Below are 20,656 nucleotides of genomic sequence, written 5' to 3' on the forward strand. Positions count from 1 at the left end.
TTAGCTGCATAAATGTAAATGTCTGAGACTTTGTTTGCTGTTTGGATATCCCAACCAGCCCATAGCTGCCTCTCCAGAAGGCATGGCTTGTGACAAAGCGCTGTGTCATGTCTTCCAATCCTCTGCAAACATCTGCAAACCATACCTGAGGGTATCTTAAGTGACCCTACATGTTTATATTTAGGCAAGTAGTTCATGTTGTGATTGCCAGCATTGCTTTTCACTCTGCAATTGGCTCTCTCCAATCTCCAGGTAAGATCTTGCACCTGGAAAGTCAATGAGACTCTTGATTGTGGTTTCAGCTGCCTCAGGTGGAGCTGTCTTGAAGATTACACTCACAGCCAGTCTGTGGCTCACAGAGTAGGGACCAGGACCCAGAATGAGAACTGACATCTGATGGAGGGAAGCCTGTGCAGAATATAAGATGGAGTGCAGTGATCCCTAACGGTGTTCCTTCCTGAGAAGGCATATTGATGGGTGTTGCATAAACTGAAGTCTGTGGATGCCGTAGAGGCTAAGGTTACTTAGAAGCATGTGACTGTGGCTTTGTTGTGAGTTCAAATGGCTGGGTATGACTAGATCCATGTGAAATACAAATATATTTAATTACAGAGAAAGAAAGTAATGAACAACTTCCTGTACAGTGCTTGCAACTACAGTATTTGTGATATCAGACTGGAAGTTCTCTAGTTGTTTTCAATTTTTATTTCAATATTTCAAATACTTTTAAATAAAAAGATAGAAGGACTTTTCAAATCATATGAATGAAAACAGACATACCTGTATTTGAAGAGAAAAGGAGTTCCTGTTGTAGTGTTGATTATAAAACCCTTTATATCACTGGCAGATAGAGCAAATACTATTTGTTCTTACAGACTGATAGTATCTATATCTTTGTGGAGCATGAGGTTAATGTTTGGTTTTCTTGAGTGAACCTGAGAGATTCTTGCTGATTGATCTCAACTCAGCTGCTGAAACCCTTCAGAAAAGCAACACAGACAGGAGATTGGGGAATAGCAGAACAACATGCCTTAGATAGCAGGAGGAGTGCAGGAAGGTGCTCTGTTAGGGAGGTACAGGCAAGAAACAGTCTTGCTTTCCCTGTGGAAGAGAGCAGATACCTTTAAACGTCTTGACTTCTTAAGAATGGGGCTCATAGAATCATTGAATGGCTGGAAGGGACTTTTAAAGATCATTTCCAACCCCCTGCCATGGGCAGAGATACCTTCCACTAGACCAGGTTGCTTAAGGACCCATCCAGCCTGGCCTGGGAGGAAGCACTACAATTTCTCTTGGCAACCTGTTTCAGTGCCTCACCACCCTCAAAATAAAGAATTCCTTCCTTATATTTAATCTAAATCTACTCTCTTTTAATTTAAATGTGATAGCCCTTGTCCTATCACTACATGCCCTGGTAAAGAGTCTCTCCCTGTCTTTCCTGTAGGACTCCTTTATGTATTAGAAGGCCGCTGTAAGGTCTTCCCAGAGCCTTCTCTTCTCCAGGCTGAGCAACCCCAACTCCTTCAGCCTGTCTTCATGGGTGAGGTGCTCCAGCCCTCTGATCATCTTTGTGGCCCTCCTCTGGCCCCTTTCCAACAGGTCTCTTTCATGCTGAGAAACCTAGATCTAGATGTAGCACTCTAGGGTGGAGTCTCATGAGGGTGGAGTAGAAAGGGAGAATCACTTCCCTCAGCCTGCTGGCCATGCTTCTTTTGATGCAGCCCAGGATATGGTTGGCTTTCTGGGCTGCAAGTGCCCTGTACGGGGTCTGGCTGGGATGGAGACACCTTTCCCTGCAGCGGCCCAATACAGTGCTGTGCTCTGCACTTGTAGCTAGGACAGCACTGATATCACACCAGTGTTGTGTCTACCACTGAGCAGTGCTGGCACGGCATCAAGACTCCCTCCACACATGCCCCCCACAGCCATAAGGCTGGGGGTGGGCAAGACGTGGGGAGGGGACATCACCAGAGTGCTGCCCTAAACCAACCAAAGGGATATTCCATACCTTGTGGTGTCACACTCAGCAATAAAAGGTGGGAAAGGGGAAGGAGAGGGGGGGCCCTCGTGATGATGTCTGTCCTCCCAAACAGATGCTACACATACTGAGGCACTGCTTCCTGGGACGTGGCTGAACATCGCTTGTTGATGGGAAGTAGAGAATAATTTTTTTCTTCCCTCTGTGCTTCTGTGTGGCCTTTGCTTGTTCTTTCTTTCTTTCTTTCTTTCTTTCTTTCTTTCTTTCTTTCTTTCTTTCTTTCTTTCTTTCTTTTCCCTTTAATTAAACTAACTTTATCTCAACCCAAGAGTCTTTTTTTTTTTCTTTCCAGCATACTTTCTTTTTCCCCTCTTCTTCTGAGGAAGGGAGTGAGAGAGCAGTTGTGGTGGAGTTCAGCTGCCCAGCAAGGTAAAACCACCACATACCCACTGCCAGCTCATGTCCAATTTTTCATGCACCAGCACCCCCAGGTCCTCTGCAGGGCTGCTCTCAATCCATTCATCACACAGTCTGTACTGATGTTTAGGATTGCTCTGACCCAGATGCAGGACCTTTCACTCGGCCTTGATGAACTTCATGAGGTTCATGTGGTCCCACCTCTGAAGCCTGTCAAGATACCTCAGGATGGCCTCCCTTCCCCCCAGACTGTCACCTGCATCACTCAGCTTGGTGTCATTTGCAGATTTCCTGGGGGTCCACTCAATCTTACTGTGTCATTTATAAAGATAGTAAACAGTAGTGATCTCAACACTGAGGGACTGATCCCCTGAGGGACATCACTCACTACTGGTCTCCACAAGGACATTTGAGCTGTTGACCACTACTCTTTGGATGTGGCCAACCAGCCATTTCCTTATCCACCAAACAGGTTGTGCAGCACAGCAAGGAAAGAAATATTTTTGTGGCAGATTCACTAAATCTGTCAAAACTGTTACACAGAGGGGTTACAAACTACTAATACCAAATAAAGCTACAAAGCACATTTGCTAATAAAAAGAAAAACAAAGTTACATGTTTGCGATGTCAAACAAGATGCATTTTTTATCTGTGGTTTTCAAATGTCATTGTGAAGGCCAAAAATAGGAAAAAAAGTCATGAATAATGGCCATTACCACCTCTGTGAAAGACAATGATGGACAACAGTTATGTGCCCTGAGGTGGTCCTCACATAGGCTTTCTCCTTCACAGATGTTCAGAGAGTTCTTTTCTCTGCTTTGTCAGGAGTCAGCTCAAACAAACGAACAAAAAAATCAATACATCCCTTCATCAGGAACAGCTTGCAGAGTTCATGAGAGGCTCCTGCAGCTTGCCAAGAGCCCATGACTCCTCTAGCTCACCCCACCCAGCAGCAGCTGCTACCCTGACTTTCCTTAGGGGTTTTCTGGGAGGTCCCTGCAATACCAGAACCAGCTCCCTGAGTATCAAGATGATCTCAAAGCGAAGCCTTGAAACTGCTGTTCCTGTTGACTGCCTCTTTTCACTCCACTCATCAAGGTGCATTAGGCTTATGATCTCGCACTAGTCTGTGAAGAGCAAGGGACAATTCAGCTATCTGCCTCAACCATTTCTCTGAAGCTTGGAGTTACCTGTCTCTGAACACAGAGAACAGATCTCTGGACTTTGATGGAGACATGTTCAGACTAAACACTGAGCTTGTAGAAAGATAGAACAGAAGAACCTGAAGCAACACGTCTACATACAGTTTACAATTTAGACAGTAGGGGCAGGCAAAGGAAGAAGCATTGTCTCTGCTTTTTAGATTGCTGACTGCAGAAGAACTGGGATGACTGGTCTGCATGAAGGGCTCATAGGAATGCAGTGAAGAAAAGTTTGAAAACTGGATAGGCCAGCCAGCCAGAAACCTTTTTCATTTGTGTTGTTTGTCTGTTTGTTTCATATTTAAGAAAGGCTGCTAAGTTGAGATTCATCTACATAAACTTCACATACATATTTACACAGTGTATGATATATATATAAGCATACTAAGGGCTACTGTGGGACTTAGAAATATCCTCCACACATCTATCTAGTTTCATCACATGCTGTTAGTCTGTTATCTTTTCACAGTCAGCAGTTCTCTACTTAAAAAATAATAATAATAATAATGTGTGGCTTATTAGATGAGGGGAGAGCAGTGGATACTGTCTACCTAGACTTCACTAAGGCTTTTAACACTTCCTCCCATAAGGTACTCATAGAGAAGATGATGAAGTATGGGCTGGATGAGACAGTGAGGTAGACTGAAAAATGTTCATTCCAGAGGGTGGTAATCAGTGATACAGTCTAGCTGGAGGACAGGAACTAGTGTTGTACAGCAGGGGTCGATACTGGGTCCAGTCCTGTTTAGTATCTTCATTAATCACTTGATGATGAGGCAAAGCATTTTCTGAGCTAATCTGCAGATGACCCAAAATGGGGAGTTGTGGCTGGTAGGCCAGAGGGTTGCACTGCCATCTGGAGGGACGTGGACAGGCTGGAGAAGTGGGCTGGCAGGAACCTCCTGAAGTTGAATAAAGGCAAGGGCAAAGTCCTGCAGGAGGAACAACCCCAGGCACCAGCACCTGCTGGGGGCTACCCAACTGGAAAGCAGCTCTGCAGAAAAGGACATGGGGGTCCGGGTGGACACCAAGCTGAACGTGAGCCAGCAATGTGCCCTTGTGACAAAGAGGGTTCATGATATCCTGGGCTGCATTAGGCAAAATATTGTCAGCAGGTGGAGGGTGGCGATCCTCCTCCTGGTGAGGCCACCTGGGAGTACTGAGCCCAGTTGTGGGCTCCCCAGTACAAGAGAGACATGGACATGCTGGAGAGAGACCAGCAAAGGGCCACAGAGAGGAAAGGACAGAAGCATCTCTCCTATGAGGAAAGGCTGAGAGACCTGGGACTGCAGCCTGTAGAAGAGAAGGATGAGGGGTGAATCTTAGCAATTCAATAGCCATCTGGACATGGCCCTGCGCAGCTTGCTGTAGGTGGCCCTGATTGAGCAGAGGGCATTGGACTAAATGGCCTTCAAGTATCCCTTCCAACATCAGCCATTCTTTGAAAAATTATCTGAGACTAGATTTTGATTGAGAATTTTTGATAAATTACTTATTTCAATAGATGATTTCCATTTCAGCTTTTAGGGGAAAAAAAAAAAAAAAGTGTGAACTTTGGGAGTTTTTCCCATTTGCAAGACTTCTGTTCAACAACTTTTACTAGTTTCATCTGAAAAGGTACTTGAAAATTAAATGATCCATAATTTTCAGATTGCCAGTCCTTGAAAACTTTCAGGATTTCAGTTTTCTTTCCCTATTCTGTGCAAGGAAGAAAAAAAAAATCTCAAAATGTCCTCTGGGATATAACAAATAATTTCCTTCCCACTCCCTATCATCCCCAAGTGAAACACTGGTACCAACAGAATCAACAGAAGATTACCACTCACAATTGCCTTAGGCTAGGCAATATCCTTATGGATTTTATTATGCACTCCATTTTAAGTATAAAGAATTTATTTTTACACTGATAGAATCTTTCAAAGCAGTGAGCTTTCTGAAGCTCAGTCTCTGTGAAGTTGCTAACCTTTTTAATTAATGCCATGAAGACACTCAATTCTCCTTTGTACAATACAGTGAATTTAAATAAGTTAAAACAACAAGAAGAAAAAAATCTCATTCTCTGGTCCTTATGAATTATTTGCACAGTCCTGCCAAAACTGCAAGATTTTATATCCACAAAGCTTTCCTTTTGCACCTTCAGATGGGGCAAAAATTCTCCTTTCTTCATTGTCAATGCGATAAGGTCTACAGAATGTGACCATGCATATTTTGAAACCTAGAGAAGCATAAGTAGAATTCAGTGTACTATTGAAAGTATTGTGTTCAGCCTTCAGGGTGAATTTTCTGATGCTGAAAGATTCAAATTAGACTTTTCAAGCTATTTTAACTTTATTTTTGACATGCAATATATAACATGGATATGTGAGATAACACAGTATTAGTTATCTTGTCACAAGGTTTGATAAGCTCATAAAGAATATTAGCAAAGTGGTGTTTAGCTCCCCACCTTTGTTCACTGGGGAAGGATAGGTAAGGTGGAAACCACTAGTGATGAGTTCAGAGAATGTGACTCAAAAAGATTTGCCTATTTCCCTTTATCTTGTAGCTTAGAGAATAAAGGGACTGTGAGAGGTAAAGAAGTCCTATGAGAAAGAGGGCAACAGACTGATGAAGTAAGCTGTTTATGATAGTATCTAATTTGTCAGCAAGGGGTCATAGCCTGACACTCTCCTACCCTGGTAGCAAACATTTTATGATGTGCAGACAGACTGTCTATTAAAAAATAAATAAATAAATAAATAAAAGAGGCTGTAGAGCAAAACAAATACTCAAAGTCAGCCTCAGATACAGAAGAAGAGTGCTTACAGAATGGCTGGATACACTTTTCCAAGAAAAGAGGTCAGAAAGGTGCCATCACTAATGAGATTTGAACAACGTAGAAGGTGCTGATTAATTGTAAAGCTTTACAGAAACAGTTTTTTGTGGACCATATGGTCTTCTCCTGCCCTCAAACACTCCTGTCTAATCTGAATTAAAGGTCTGTATCTAACCCTCCAGAATATGAGTAAATTGGGTGCTGGGTATGAAATACAGCTTTTCTGTCAACATATAGACCATGTAATATCTTAGCATGAGGGAACGTTGTTCTTACAAAGAGTGGTAAAGAATGGAAAGCATCTGCTAAAGCACATAATGTAGAAAGTCTCTTGCACATCTGCAGCCCCTGCTTAGAGGTGGACCCAGAAGCAGGACATACAAAGGTCTCTGATATTCAGAACTGGTTAACAAAGAGACATTTTACTACCCAATTCAGTCACTGGAGAACAGAGTGCCTATTGCCAGGAAAATTCCTACCTTATCAAGTCTGAGTTTCTTAAAAGTTTAAGCCCATGCACGTTCCTTTCGTAGACCAAGGTGGCACCAGAAATGACATATTACTCAAAATTGTAACGTGTAGCCCACCCACCAGCTCACCTACCAATGACTTAAAATCGCAGTGAGCCCTTGGTGTGTCTCAGTTCTTTGTACAGATTTGCAGGGACTCACATACAATTGTCAGCATTGTTATCAGAGGCAGTGCATTCACTTGCTTTGGCAACGTTGTACTGGTCTGTCATGATGAATGTCCATCTGTGTCTTTCCAGTGCAAGACTGACATTAATGTTCTTTATCTTCATCCTTCTGAAAGCTGCAGATGGTACAGCTTCTCCTGCCTCATTACACAATGATTTGATGAAGAAACTCGTAAGACCAGGGACATAGCTGGTGTGTTGTTGTGGTTATCTGCAGCTACTTTACATGTCAGTTGCGCTATGTCTCATTCATGAAGTAATACCAGCTGCAAAGATGCAGCATCATGTTGTTTGTCTTGTTCAACTATTATTGTGGGGTCTCACACTTTTGCAGATCTCCAGTTCCTCAGTCTCTCATGCTATAATCCATGTCATTGCAAATTTCCTGTTGAAAATGTTTCAGTTAGATATAGATCATATTTCAGTTGACACATCTTAACATTAAGCTGCTTTAGTTATTATTCAGGGTCCAAATCCTTCACCTTTTCCAAGAGACACTGTTATTTGAACAGCATTTCTACCAAGATGTTGGACCTGATTACCAGAAATTAGGATTTAGATGTCTAACCCTAAATTTTGCCACAAATTGCTTAATTTATGCTCATTGTTGTGATCACACAAGAATTATTGTCACAGGCAAAACAGGCTCAAACTAGGGAGATTAATTTATTGCCTTTCACTAGCAGACCAGAGCACTGAGAAACTAAAAGCAAACCAAAACACCTTTCCCCATCCACCCTCTCCCAATTCGTTCTCCCAAGCAGTGCAGGGGAACAGGGAATGGGGGCTGCGGTCAGCCCCTGATGCTTCGTCTCCGCCGCTCCCCCACGGTCACCCTCTGCCCCTGCTCCACGCGGGGTCCCTCCCACGGGATGCCGTCCTTCCCGAACTGAGCCTGCGGGGGCTGCCCACAGGCAGCAGCTCTTCCAGCACTGCTCCCACACGGCTCCGTACCACGGGGTCCGTCCATCCCCCAGGAGCGAACTGCTCCAGCACGGGTCCCCCACGGGCGGGCGGCAGCTCCCCCCAGACCCCCTGCTCCTGCGTGGGCTCCTCTCCACGGGCTGCAGCTCCGGCCCGGGGCCTGCTCCTGCGGGGGCTCTCCATGGGCCGCAGCCTCCTCCAGGCCACATCCACCTGCTCCACGTGGGCTCCTCCACGGGCTGCAGCGTGGAGATCTGCTCCGTGTGGGACCCATGGGCTGCAGGGGGACAGCCTGCTCCACCGGGGGCCTCTCCCTGCACAGGCCGCAGGGGAACTGCTGCTGCCTGCCTGGAGCACCTCCTGCCCTGCTGCTGCACTCACCTGGGGGGCTGCAGGGCTGGTTCTCAACCCTCTCCCCCAGCTGCTGTTGCATGGTGTTTTTTCCCTTCCTTAACTCTGCTCTCCCAGAGGCCCACCCCGCGTCACTCCCTGTCTGGGCTCTGGCCAGCAGCAGGTCCCTTTTTGAGCCGACATGGGGCAGCTGCTGGGCTCTGCTCACAGAGGCCACCCCTGCAGCCCCCCCACTACCAAACCCTTGCCATGTAAACCCAATACAGTCTCTTTATTCTTTTCTAAATACGCATACTGCAAGTATAGTACAGATCAAGTACTGCTGATTACTTTAAAAGAGGCAGCCATGAGATCACCCTGCTCTTTGTGTAAAACCATAGCAACCACAACAAATTTCATGTCAACAACAGCATAAGTCTTTTTAAGGCCAGGCCTTATTAATTTTAAGAATTTATGTCCACTAAAGTCATTGGGAAATTGAAAATCTGTAGTGAACTACAGGGAAAATGGACCAGATCCTCCACAGGTTATGCAATTATCAGCATTGCCAAGCCAGCCATTACAGAGCCATGCTTCAGGGAGCAAAAGAGTCATTCTAAGCTTGGCTGTTCTTATATATATAAAGTAGAGCATGACAATAGGAAACAAATGTTGCAGATGCCATGATGCTTTCCACAGTCTCTAGGCAGTCTGAGCATCACCGTTGAAATAGGGACAACCCCTCTGTCACTGCAGGGTATTAAAAGTGAGGCCTATCCATAGCATCCTTCCTCTAACAACACCTTCACTGTAATTTCTACCTGGAAAAAGAAGCTGCAAGCCTCAACAGCCTATCCAAATATGCTAAGAGACTACTAAATCATGGAAAGAAAGCCTGGCTCTTTGTCTATCCAGAGCAAGTGGGAGCCCTGAACATTTCATAGGAAAGATTCCTTCTCTGAATCTGCAGCTGAAGATAAGAAACAACAGCAGAACACCGTCACATAAGCAGTAGAGGCAAACAGCATCCAGAGGCTTTCTAGCTTCCTCTAGAAAGTAGATCAGCAGCTTATCAGCCACACAGCTCATACTTTTGACCTATATTGTTCTTAGTCCAGGGGGCAATAATCCTCATCCTTAGTCCAGGGGGCAAAACAAAACCATTACTGTTCCATGTATTGGTCACATTACACTAAGAAGCAACTGTTGCCAAGTAAGATGCCCATTTCAATTCAACCAAAACAGAATGCAGGAGGCTAATTATAAATCATTTAATTGCCTTTTGATGATCTAACATCCATGGTGCAGTCTAGATATTAAATCGAGCTAGATATTAAACCTCTAGCCAGGATGAAAAAACTTCCATTCAAAATTTGTAACTGCAGCAAGCAGTAATATTGGGTCACTCGGTTGAGGTCAAAGTGCATTATCCTGCACCATAGAAGCCCAAGAATGGAGGAGAAGAACAGGAATGTTCCACATCTATTGCATAACAGGATGCCTGTTTTGCTGGGATTGGTCACAGACTTCCGTAACCTTAACAATATCCTGACACTACTTCACTGATCTTTAAATCAAATGTCCCTATGTCTGTGTTGCCTCTTAGGAGATTTTATCCTGTAGAAATAAGCAGAAAGAAATATGCTGCAGATATCAATGACAAGCCTTCATTCTCACCACACCCAACATGCTTCAGCATAGGCACCTTTCTGAATTGCTAAACCTTCAGGACTTAGCTATGTAGAGTGAAAGAGAATGGACCTTCCATGATGCTGTTATGTTGACATGATTTTCTCTGACATCAGATTCTTCATCACTTGACCTTCTAGTAAATCAGAGGAAAACCCATAGACATGCATCCTACCTTCCTGGCTTCAGATGCAGACTCATACGCTTGCTCACAAATGCGCTCATGCTAGTGCCTTCACTCTACCAGCACACGGACAGCTATACAGAAAGGTCAAATCAACTGCATTTGGCATTCCTCGGAAACATTATTTTAAAATCTGGTAAACATGCATAGTCATGAAATACATGTTCAGAAAATACATAATAAAAATGCAAGATTCTTCAACATTTAGGAGGATAAGCTTGTCTTTGTGATGACTGCGCTAGCAAGAAAAATAACATTTAAGTCTTTAGCATTGTCTCTGGCCCATATTCAGGAAGCTTACATTTCACCTAGCTCTCTTTTTTTGTTCCCTGCCGCTGGTCCCAGGCCTTCAAAAATGCCAAGTGACATTTCAAGGCACTCTGTTCTAGTCACAGTTTTGGAACCACTGAAAGGCTGGCCCACTGTTAGGGAATGGAAATGGGACAGAGAGAGTAGTCTGAGTGCCCCAGAGATACCATGCTTATGACTCCGTTAGGATTGTAGAAAGGCAAATGTCAGATTTTTCTCTTTCTCCTCCATGACTTGTTAGGAACACAGTATGTAGATCGTTATCCTCATTCATCCCTCCATTGTATTGCAATGTATAAATAACTTCTTTATCCAAACCTGTGTCTGCTAGGGAGTTAGCAAAAAGAGCAGGCCAATGCAGGTGAGGCTGCCACAGCTCCATGCCCCCAGGTCCAATCTGTAGCGAGGCAGAACATCTTTTCCAATTAGGCACACACACAAATGCATGTATATCACACATATATACATGCACAGGACAGCACATGCGCATCAAGCACTCATACAAACACAGACAGCACCAATGGCCCCATCTTGTTCCCTCCCCTGGCTGATCAGAATGGAGGTCTGTTACTATGAAGTATACACATCAGCGCACACCTGCACACAGACACATATGTAAGTGGGTCTTGCACTCAACACTTAGACCCCACAGTGTCTGGCAGGCTGTCTGGAGCCCCTGGTCCCTCCAGTAGCCAGCTCTTCCATGTGTCTCACCCTCAGAGATACCCCCTCGGCTTCCTTGCCACTGCACCTACCCACCAGCTCATCCAGCTTGGTCTTTGCTAGTTGATCACACCCTGATACAAACCTCCACACTCAATGCTGGCACCTTCATCTTGCAGTCCCACTGCAAGTCCAGCTGCTGACACCCAACCGCCTTGATCCCTCTCTTTCCCCACATTTTGTTCCTCCCTAAACACCCCGTACTGTCTTGTGTGATCCCTGAATGCTCTTCCTTTGCATCCCGTGATGAGTCCTGTATTCCTGTAGCCAGCAACCTTGTACTGCAAGGCACTGCAGAACACCTCTCCATTGATTCACTGGGTGGGCATCCCTCAGCCCATGGTGCATCTTGGTGTATCTTCTTGGTGCACAGAGATGAGGTTTTTTTATCACATAATCTGACAATGTCCTGCATATATACATTCTTATATTACTATTCCTGATAGTGTCATCCTTTATTGTACATCTTCTTTAGCCCAGTGACACTCTTGAGAGCAAATACTGACAAACGAGAGAGCTACCAGACTAAGAAAAGGATAGCAGCGTTATTTCTTGGTAATGAGGACCTCCTGATTGTGCACTCCTGCATCTGCATCTGAAACATCTGGACAACTGCATCTGAAACAAGACCAAAGTTAACAGCATTTAGGTGTATCCTATTATACAGTTGTCCTAACAGGGCAGCCACAGTACTGGAACAGCCTGATGTCTCCTTTGGTGTCCTGCAATGTTATTAACCACCTGATTACCTCCTTACCAGAAGGACGGAAGGCTTCTTTTTATTCTCATTTGCTTTACACCAACTTCAGATGATTAATCCTGAAATATGTATATTAAGATCCACTTTCTGTTTCTTAAATAACTGTAAAGACTCAGATCTACTTTCTGTTTCAGAGCTCAGTTTTGTACCAGCCTTGGTGGAGTCTCTGTCCTCACAGTTGGAATTACTTGATGATAAGCATGACAAATCAAGAAAAGATATCTGATGTGGTCCTTCAGACTTCCAGGCCAGCTTCTGGTCTGTCTGTGGATATTTATCCTATCCTTTGGTCTTAATTTCTGTCCCACCAAAATTTGCTTTTCTGTGATAGTGTGAAAATTACTGTCTCTGCTGTAAACTAAACTCCTCTCTCAGTATTGCAGAAGACAGCAGGAACCTTCTTTAAAGTAGGAAAGCAGCACTTAATCTGCACACAATAAGAAGAGTTCAATTGACTTTATCATCTTATTTGCTAAGTCTTGTCCTTTAGCTAGTCAATATTTGTAATGAGTAAGCCTGTCTTCCTCAAAGTTTATCTAAAGGTTTTCCAAACCATTTAAGGTTCATGAGTCTTAAAGCTATTATACATTTTCTTCACAGGTTTTCTAGAATTTTCTGGAGTGTTCTACATTTCACATTGACATCAGGCAAGGGAAAATAATCTCCTGCTCGCACCAAATGGGCAGACTGAATCTAAGGTTGCTAATAGATATATAAGCCATCTAGCCATCAAAAAGTACATACCACTTAGGATCCAGTATCTTGAAAAAGATCATCTTTCATGATGAAGACTTTTTCATAGCTTTATAGTATCTCAATTTCAAAAATGCAGCCATGAAAAAGGAAAAATTAAGTTGAAAATATTGTTTTAAGGTAATTCATTAAACCTTCATCACTGGTTTGATTCCACCTGGGGAGAAAATCCTGTATACTGCACCAAATACAGTCAACTGCACAGTATATACTATACTGTATATAGTATATAGTATATGTATAGTATATACAGTATAGTATATACTATATATATAGTATTCTATAGTATATATACATATACTATAGTATACTTATAGTATATACTATATATATAGCATACTACAGTATATACATATACTATAGTATGCTATATATATACAGTACAGCATATACTGTATATACAGTATAGTATATACTGTGCAGTATATGCATGTCATATGTATACTATGTATAGTATTGCACACACAAACACAACATAGTACATTATAAGGAATATATGCTATATGAACATTTTTTAGATTTGTTACTGTTATATGCATTGATTGTGCATTTAAATATGAAATATTAAATATGAAAAAATGCAGTAAGATGATAAATTGCTGATAATGAATGCCATAGAGGTAAACAGCAAAAGATCTTAAACTTGAAATCATTTAAGTATTGTAAGGGAAGAGGGGAGCTTGCACCAAAACAATGAAAGATTTGATGCAGTGGAAAATAAATTATTCCTCATCTAAGGGTGAGAAAACCTATGGAACCTGAAGTAGCTCCAGAAATCATACCAGCAATATCACTGGGAGAAAATATTAAGGGTAAGAAACAAATTTTGCAGGGGATCTGTAACGATGTTGTATTCAAACAACAGCTCCTGTTGGAAACAATGGTCAAGATTTTGAGCACACAAACCAGACTTCAAGAGCATCCTAATGACAGGTATTACAAGCAGCATTACAAGTTCTTGCAGAAATATTTACTGTGAAGGAAGAATGGAATATCACAAGTTCAGCCATTCACAGCAGCGTAGCTAAAGTTGGATGCCTGAAGTGTGTAAACAAGCCCCTTATGGTTTTTTTTCACTGATTGCAGGAATTTCACATCGTGCAGCTGCGACTCCCATCCAGAATATATCTTTCCTAATTAGCTTGTGTATATCTTTAAACTACATGTTATGTGGGCTATTAAACAGAGGAAAGGCAAATTAAGAATGAATCAATCTCTTTCACCAACCACTTCCCAAAGCCAAGTTACAGTGTGTACCTGCGAGCATGGGTGTACCTGATGGGATCTGTGATGGAGCTGGTGCTCCTGGTCAGTTCTGCTTCACAGTCCAGCCATCCAAATCTCCTCCATGCCTGAGTGCTTGCTCAGTAAAGTCATTTATCTGAACCCTTCTGTTTCCTTGTCTCTGGCTTATGCACCCCAAAAACAGTCATTGAGGAGGCACACAACAGATCTCTGCAAACTTGGGGCAGAATTAGATGGTACCAGGAGAGGAATAGCTTCTCTCTCACACAGACACCCATATTCCTCTGTCTTACTCCTGTGGGTTCTCCTGAGAAAAGGAAAATAGGATCCCTCTCATAACTCTCCTGAATTTTGATTGTTCACAACCAAAATTAAGTCAAATGCACAAAGGCTATGCATATTTCAAAAGCGAAGCCAGCTGCTTCGTCACAGTCCCAGCTACCTGTGTGTTGCCACTGAGCACCCAGCAGGCTACTCTGAAATCCTGGGGAAGTAAAGACTTCTGAAGAAGTGTGTTGTGTATCAGGAACATTCCTATTAAAAAACAAAACAAACAAACAAAAAAAAAAACAACAAAAAACACACTGTTATTTCTGTTTGGAAATCAAAGAACTTGCAGAGGCAGGGCTCCTTAAACTGATGTAAATCTCCACACAGTTTCCATAGCAAGAAGGGTATTTCCCTGTACTTCGTTTGTTGTAAAGCACTGTTTACTGATATTAGGAAACAACAAAACTAATCAAGACTCTCCTCATCCTAGCGTCTTGACAACAAAATTACTAAATAAACGAGCAACCCAGCTCAAGCATTTGCCATGCCCTTTCAATGATGTTCTTTCACATGTGATTGCCCTTTTTCAGCTCCTGTTTGCAGCTCCTTTTCCCTTTCTTTCTCTCCACCTTTTGAACAGGAGACTCTCTCACTCAGAAAAGCCCATTCCGCAGCAATTTTAAACCAGAAGATCGAGGCACCAGCTCCTGGTCTATGAGAACAGACAGCCTCACTCTCCACTGCTCTACATTACCCTGAGCACTTCTCACAGGGAGGAGAAGCAACATTTCCTTTGAGTGGGATATTCAGGAAATTTGGGAGTTTTTCCATTCAGGGATCAGAGTTTCCTTACTGTTTCCTCTGCACATATCTGCTTGGAAACTGCAACCCAATTCTTTATGCTGAAGCCCAATCCTCCTTCACAGGGGGTCTTTCATGAAAGTTTTCGTCCATCTGAAAGGTCTGAAAGGGCAAGGAGAGGAGAGGCTTTTTTTTTTTTTTTTTTTTCCCTCCTGCAGCTGCTCTCCATGAACTAGCTGGCAGCTGCATTGCCCATATTCTTCTCCAGGACTTTTAGGATGTGGCACCCACAACGCTACCAGTTTCTAATCACTCAAAGAAACTTGGAACTTTGTTCATAGTCATCAGCCTGTTCCCTGGAAGAAATAAGCTGTTTTTCTGCACTGTTGTCAAATATTTAGTGTTAGTCACTGCTTGTAATTTCTTAGCCCCGGTGCTCAGACTTCAGTCCTCAACAATGTGTCATTTTTCCCACACTTTGCTGGTCTTCTATGTTTCCCATTAGGCAGTCACCAGGATGACAAATACAACAGCAGTCTCCAGTTCAGCCTCCTGAGTGTTCTCAGCCAGTACATCAAAAATATAATGCCTTTTCTTTTTCTTATGTAATAACACTATCAGGGTGATGGCTGTAGGCATTTGATGGGCTTGTCATATGCTCCACATTTCCATACAGGAAGATGAAGACACTAATAAAATAATTATTTGAATAGCACTTTATGGTTTAAAAGGAGTGATTTGATGTGCATGTATATAAGTCCAGACCCGGAGCTATTATATCCAATTAAAGCATTCTGCACTTGAGCATGCATTACAGTTAGCACACAGGAGCAATAGATTTATTTGTATTTTCAGTCTGGTCATAAAATTGAATCACTGTTTGCCTCCAGCGCTTAACCCCCTTATAGCTGAGTGGCTGGAACAAAACTACAGATGAATCTAATAGACTAAATCTCCTCTTTGAAGAGACTGTACATGTCCAAGTTAAATTAGAGCAATTTTCTGTCTCTTGCGTATTTTGGTTTTTTTTTTGCTTTGTAGTACCATACACTGCTGAGTGTTTCAGAGAAATCAGAGCAGTGGTACCCTTCTGCCTGCTCCATAAGACTAAAGACATAAGCACTGGTCCCTACGTAAGGTGTCTGTGGCAAGTGGCATCACTTCAGCCCATGTTGTCATTGTGGATAGCGCAGCAACAGCTTAACTCATGACCCTCAATCATTGTCATGGTATAACGTGGATACACAAATGTAGAGGAAATACAACATTCAGTTTTCAAATAGTACTGGATATTAGTTTCCAGGATTTTAAAGTCTACAATTCATATATCTCTAATATGTTTTCACTAAAGGAACATCTTTTGACAAAGAAAACCAATGAATCCCTAATAGAGACCCTCACATACACAATCATTGCACTTCATTGGTCTCAATCATAACAAGAAAGAGATCATTCTGTTGACAAAGTGAATTTTTATGTAAATTTTTATATATTAAAAATTAATCAGGAACATTCACTGGGACGATTTCTTTCCACAGGTGTTATCTATGAGTTACCAATGAATTGCTGTGGTGTTGGAGAAAGTAGAACGGAACAAGTGAGACACCAGATCTTAACAGCCTTGAGAAAACTAATCTGGGCCTCTACCCATACCCTCTTCCATAGGATATTTAAGCTCAGTGCTGGGCATTCACTGAGTTGGAGTTTACGTATGAGCCTTGTGAAATGAGTGTGCTCCAGCTCAGCCACAACTGTGTCTCTGCCTGGCAGGCCCTGACCGAGGGACTGACTTCACAGGTTGACCTTGGGCCTCCCTTGTCTGTCTGGACCTGACTGGCATTCACTGGATCTGACCTGTTGATTGACTTGCTAGCTTGACCTTGGACCTCATGTCTCATCAACATGAGCTTGTCTGGTGATCCAGACACTTGTTGGAGCCTGCCTATGATCTCTGGGCCTGCCCTGCTCTTGTGCTGGGGTTGGTTGGGTGGGCTCTGGCATAGAGGCCTCTGTGGCTCCTGGCTCTCAGAGCTCTGTCGGACATTGCTGCACACCAACATTATCACTTCATGAAGCAAAGTTCTAGTATTTACTTAGCTAGTAAAAAAAGAGTGGACTGGCATTTGAGGTTGCATGAAGTCAAGCAGAAGCTTTAACTAAGGAGAATAAAAAAATCACAAACTGGAACTAAAGAGGGGAACGCTGCCAAGCATGGAAATTATCTACAGGACCTACAGGAAATTATTCCCATGACCTTGACATCCATACTGAATAACTTTACCCCTTTAACAACAAATGTCCTAGTAAGATTTCTTCAGATTCATTCCTCAAAAATAGAAAGTATGTGTTGCTTGGTACTGGTACCCTTTCAGGGATCTCCCCTGGCTCTGAAACTGGCCAGCACTTAAATGAATAAGGCAGTGATACTAGACAATTGGAGCCCCTTGGTGTGTGTGTTAATCCTATTAGTCAGAATGATGAAATCTTTAGCTGAACTGTGGCAGGATTATAGCTGGATAAAGGTTTGGTTTGGTTTTCCCATGTTACCATTATGTAATCCCCTGTACTCTCTACAGAATTAATTGATGTCTGTTGTTTCCTCTCCAGGAATTGGGGCTGGGGGCCAGGAGTTACCTTAATGAAAAATGTAGCTCAGACGATCAGTAATGAAAAGTCACTGCCACCTGATGTTTCCTGTGATTGAAAGCAGAGGAAATGTTAAATTGTATGGGAAAACTCAGTTTTCATATCTTAAAAAGGTAGTTCTGAGAACCACAAACAGCTTACCTTTCCTTCAAAACCCACAGTCAGAAGGATAAGATTTCAGATCCTTTCCTACCCATGTCCCGTGAAAAATGGATCTTGCTAGGACTGTGTCCAGAGGAGTTATTCACTGACCTTACTGACCCAGTCCTGTGGTCGGGCACATGTTTCACAGTAAGGCAATGGTGGCTTGGAACTGTTCCTGCAGAAGGGGAAGGAAAAACAAAGCATCTGTTTCACTGCTAGTTGTGTCAACTCAACTCATACTGAATATTCAAAATCACTCACAGGGGCAACTGACTGATTCATTCAGTAGCAATTATGTAAGAAGAAGTGGATGCACAAACATAGTTCCTTCGTGTGACAGTTTACCATTCAACCATTTGCCAGATATGGTACAGCAAAGTGGACTTCCTTCTTGGTGCACCCTTACTGCTTTCTGGAAAGGCCAACGAGAGAGCATGTAGCCTTTGCTTGCCAAAGCTGATAGTAGAGCTCCAGGCTCCAGGTCACAGGTTCTCTGAAGAGGGAAGAAATGCTTGTCTGCAGCGCTAGGGGTGTAACATGGCAGTAAAAGAGGTATGCCCATGCCCATTTTAGGAACTTGCAATGATGCAGGGTTGTGTTGGAGCCAAGGGGTACAAGAATGGGGTATGGAGGTGCTCCCAGGGCCTCATTTTAGGGGATACATGGCTGCAAACAGCATGCAGGCACTGACGGAAGTTGACATTCAGGCATTAACCTGAGAAAGATTTGATCGAGGATTGCCCTTTTAAACTGAGGAAGCTTTGTAGGATTATCAATCAGACATCTTGTAATAGAGCATCGGCAGACTTACAAGGATATTTAACTATTGACTGGTCAGCTGTTGCATTCACATGAGTAAGTAGGACTTTGTTTTCTGCAAGTAATAGGAAAGGTTACATGGAGAAATACACTAACTTTGAATTGTTTGGTAATTTGAAGATTTGCTGTTTTGTCAATGCATTGATTTGGATGTAAATTGCTCATAGTTTTGTGTCCTTATTAGAGGCACATTGTTTAGGACAGAAATATCAATATTTTCACTAAATATTATAAGTTATGGTGCATTAGGTTCATTTTTATCTTTTCTTAATGCGTTGCATGTAAAATTGCTCAGTACTTGGGGTTGCGAGGTGTTCATTTTAATGTATTTTTAAAGCTGTATTAAAACATGGCTCAGTTTTATAATGCTTAATTTGCAAAGGCAACCCGGTCACACAAATCCCATTGGCTTCAGAGGCGTTTATTAGTTCTTAGCACCCCTGAAAATCTGGTCATCCTGAGTGTCTGTAACCACATTTTGATCAGCTATTTAGACCTTTATGGTCAATGCACACATCACCTTATCCAGCTCCAGGAGGGACCACTTACAGATGTTTCCTGATTCTCTATTTCAGAGTCAAGAAGGGGATTATACTGATATTGTCTGCCCTCCCTATTTCTCCCTAATATATCAATGTTATGCAGAAAAGGGAAAAGATCTTCAGTGTTGATCTTTCCTAAAGGCCCTGCTGCCACTGAAGATGCATTTTTTTTCTCTGGTGTAGTATAAGCTCGTCTCTCTGGTTCCTCCCTTGTGCTTCCAGGCGCGCAATAACCATCTGCGTGAAAGCACCACACAGCAGCAAGAACTGTAGAATGCAAATAGGAAATGCAGCAAAATCTCACAGACAAAGGATGTTGTGGGAAACGTTTTAATGTGAGAGCACCCTGCAGGAGGTTGCAGCTCTCAAATTCCCCAATATGCTTTGTGGGATTTGCTCCATCCAGACCCCACTTAAGGCTAAGGCAAGATACGTAGTAGTAGGGAACAAAGTAAGGGGCAACCTCCCTTGGGAGAGTCTATCACAGCAGCCAATGCGATTCGTCCCCCCTGTATATGTATGGGTATAAAATCCCAGTCTCAAACTCTCATTTCTAAACGTGGGTTCAGATTTCCAGAAACTTTTCCTTTCTTTGCTCCCCAGACTGACCCTGGCACGGTACATTTCCCATGTCAATAGTGTGTGTAAAGATATTCTTCACAAGTTGAAAAAAAAAAAAAAATCTTTACCAACCTCTTTTAGTAAACATTGACTTGGATCTAAGTTCTACTTACCTGAAGCAGTTTTTACCAGGGAACAATGTACTGTATTTCTGAATTGCCCATAACATACTACATAATGAAACAGCAAGCTAGAGGAAGAAAAAGTGAGCAATAGACATGGTTTTGGTTTAATAAGGCAAAAGCTGATCTACAAGATTACCAGATACTCCTCTGGGGAGGAGTGAGACATCACCCTTTTAACATTTTACTAATACACAAGTTGAACAGTACAATGAAAATGTTTCAGTGGAAGTTAAGCCACAGCTGGTTTATAAAGTGGCTTGGTGCACTTCTGCCCTCACATCAACTTTTTGAAAATAACAACAGCTGCACTTTGGACTGTAGTCACTCACCCAGACAGGAAGGGCACTTTTCCTCGAAAGCATCATGCTGCTTGGGCTGCAGACAGACGGAATACCCAGGAGCCTCCTGAGCACACAACTGTGAAGCTGTTAGAGAAGCTGGGTTTAAAAGACTCACTTCATACAGAATGACCTAGAAAATTAGGCAAATCATGTAAAGCAGTTGTTTGCCCAGCCAAACATCCTTTGACTTCCCTGTTATCAGCAAGTTTTATGTAAGGCGTGTCCACGCTTGTGTTCCCTGAAAGAGGGAGAGAGCAAACATTCATTAAAAAATAACTTAAATGCACTTTAAATTCAACTCATAGAACCAGAATGAGTCCT

The 20,656-nt window shown here is 42.7% G+C and overlaps 1 long non-coding RNA gene across 1 annotated transcript in view; it reads right to left on the reverse strand.

Annotated features, from left to right (window-relative positions):
- Positions 1–1,717: 1,717 nt before the first annotated feature.
- LOC310892889 overlaps positions 1,718–20,656 on the reverse strand; it is a 50,304-nt gene continuing 31,365 nt past the window's right edge. The window contains exons 4-8 of the long non-coding RNA XR_014578567.1: positions 20,324–20,573; positions 17,885–18,062; positions 14,469–14,560; positions 14,057–14,333; positions 1,718–11,886 (exon numbers count right to left, since the gene is read on the reverse strand). This is a non-coding gene — a long non-coding RNA (uncharacterized lncRNA). The remainder of the gene's footprint in view (positions 11,887–14,056; positions 14,334–14,468; positions 14,561–17,884; positions 18,063–20,323; positions 20,574–20,656) is intronic.

This window comes from Anser anser, assembly GCF_964211835.1.
Source record: "Anser anser genome assembly, chromosome: 1".
In the NCBI taxonomy this organism is placed as follows: Eukaryota; Metazoa; Chordata; class Aves; order Anseriformes; family Anatidae; genus Anser; species Anser anser.